The sequence below is a fragment of the Argentina silus genome (genome assembly GCF_951799395.1).
Source record: "Argentina silus genome assembly, chromosome: 2".
NCBI lineage: Eukaryota > Metazoa > Chordata > Actinopteri > Argentiniformes > Argentinidae > Argentina > Argentina silus.
Genome location: NC_139656.1, coordinates 34,991,485 through 34,993,984, shown reverse-complemented (window position 1 = coordinate 34,993,984; position 2,500 = coordinate 34,991,485). Strand labels below are relative to the sequence as shown.

At 46.1% G+C, this 2,500-nt stretch overlaps 1 long non-coding RNA gene across 1 annotated transcript in view; it reads right to left on the bottom strand.

Moving 5' to 3' along the window:
- The window catches only part of LOC310816515, a 5,638-nt gene that overhangs the window by 1,980 nt on the left and 1,158 nt on the right, over window positions 1–2,500 (bottom strand). The window contains exon 2 of the long non-coding RNA XR_014554652.1: window positions 1,481–1,635. This is a non-coding gene — a long non-coding RNA (uncharacterized lncRNA). The remainder of the gene's footprint in view (window positions 1–1,480; window positions 1,636–2,500) is intronic.

Sequence of the window (2,500 nt, the reverse complement as noted above, 5' to 3'; positions counted from 1 at the left end):
ACTAGTCATAAGACCTGTCTGGTTGACATTACAGTTGCACTGACATTACAGTTGTCTGTTTCTGCCACTAGATGGCGCACACAGGATACTCCAGAGTGACACAGCATGGCATCTGATCTGAGGAAGAGACGGTGGAACGTTCTCCAGGGTGACCTTTCCCCAGGCACCAGGGGAGACAGAAATCAGAGGAAAGACAGAAATCTACCTCCTCCAGCCTCCCCTGATAGGAGCAAATCATGGATCACTTCACTTCGCAGGGGAGATGATCAGTGGGCAGGGTTGCTAATTTTTCAGATCTTTTATTTTTTATTTGTATCTTTGCCACCGCCCCCCCAGCCCCCCCAGCCCACAGATCCACCGGCCCCCCAGCCCCCCAGCCCACAGATCCACCAGCCCCCCAGCCCACAGATCCACCAGCCCACAGATCCACCGGCCCCCCAGCCCACAGATCCACCGGCCCCCCAGCCCACAGATCCACCGGCCCACCAACCCCCCGTGCTCCAGAGGGCCAGTCCACTGCTGTGTCAGGGGAACAAGTGTGTCTTGAGCCTCCAAGCTTCAGAACTGAGCTCCACAGGTTCAGGTCAGACATACAACCCTTGGAGTTCAGTTCTCAAAGCCAGGACCTCCTCAGGAAGGGTGTGACCTCACCTAAGGCAGGGTTCGAGCCTGGGTCTCCCGCACGCCAAGCCCAAGTGTACACCTTCAGACCCAGAGGACATCCTCGCGGTCCGAGGGCAACCTTTGGGCACAGAGTTCAGTACATGTCCCAGGTGGGGCTACGCATCACGAGAGCATGTCTCCAAACCACCTCCACTACACTGTTTTCAACACACTCTTGTCGAGTCAGCCTGTAAAGTGAGTCAATCTTCAGACTACTGGGGAAACTCAATGAAGCCCATCCAAGCATGTCAGCATCTCTGAGGACGTGTTATCACACGACTACAGTTTAGAATCATACAGAGAAGAAGAAAACATTTCTTTTTTAAGACACATTTTTTTCAACAACAACAACAACAAATAACATTTGGGTGATTTTGCCAGGTTTTATGTACCAAAGAAACCTACTGATGTACATTCACTGTCATACAATACAGACTACAGTAGGTTTCTGAGTATATCTAATATACTGTAATTATATATATACAGTACCAGTCAAAGGTTTGGACACACCTTGCCAAGAGTGTGCAAAGCTGTCATCAAAGCAAAAGGTGGCTACTTTGAAGAATCTAAAATATAAAACATATTCTGGTTTGTTTAACACTTTTTTGTTTACTACATAATTCCATATGTGTTCCTTCATAGTTTTGATGTCTTCAATATGAATCTACAATGTAGAAAATAATGAAAATAAAGAAAAACCATTGAATGAGAAGGTGTGTCCAAACTTTTGACTGGTACTATATATATATATATACTCTATTATTTCACAATAATTCATTTCAGACATTTCCGAGTTTTGAGCTAACAACTTACTTACAGTATGTGTAGATTTAGCAGGTGGGTGTAGGACGCTGTTCCCATGTGTAGGAGACTGTTCCCAGGTGTAGGAGGCTGTTCCCAGGTGTAGGAGACTGTTCCCAGGTGAGTACTGGTGTCCTTGTCTCTCTTCTGTCAGAGTGGATCGTCTCTCTGCTGTTGAATTATGAAACATAAACTTTCAGAAAGTTTGGTCTGCTGTCAGCCAATCACCACAGGCCGCCGAGCACCCTGCTGTCTAAAAGCAGGAAATCACTCATGTCCTAATGTAAAAACACACAAAAAATTCAATGTTTATTTCATAGACGTCTGACATCAGATCTGGATATTATTTTATTTTTCATTTTGTACAATTCAGAAAAATTGCAGCTTCAATTTGCTCAAATTACAATCATAATTGTAGCATATGATGAATCATATTATTGTTAGTACAGAAACACACTGAGACCAAGGCCTCTTCTACACAAACACACTGAGACCAAGGCCTCTTCTACAGAAACACACTGAGACCAAGGCCTCTTCTACAGGAACCCACTGAGACCAAGGCCTCTTCTACAGAAACACACTGAGACCAAGGCCTCTTCTACAGAAACCCACTGAGACCAAGGCCTCTTCTACAGAAACACACTGAGACCAAGGCCTCTTCTACACAAACACACTGAGACCAAGGCCTCTTCTACAGAAACCCACTGAGACCAAGGCCTCTTCTGCAGAAACACACTGAGACCAAGGCCTCTTCTACAGAAACACACTGAGACCAAGGCCTCTTCTACAGAAACCCACTGAGACCAAGGCCTCTTCTACAGAAACACACTGAGACCAAGGCCTCTTCTACAGAAACACACTGAGACCAAGGCCTCTTCTACAGAAACACACTGAGACCAAGGCCTCTTCTACAGAAACCCACTGAGACCAAGGCCTCTTCTACAGAAACACACTGAGACCAAGGCCTCTTCTACAGAAACACACTGAGACCAAGGCCTCTTCTACAGAAACACACTGAGACCAAGGCCTCTTCTAC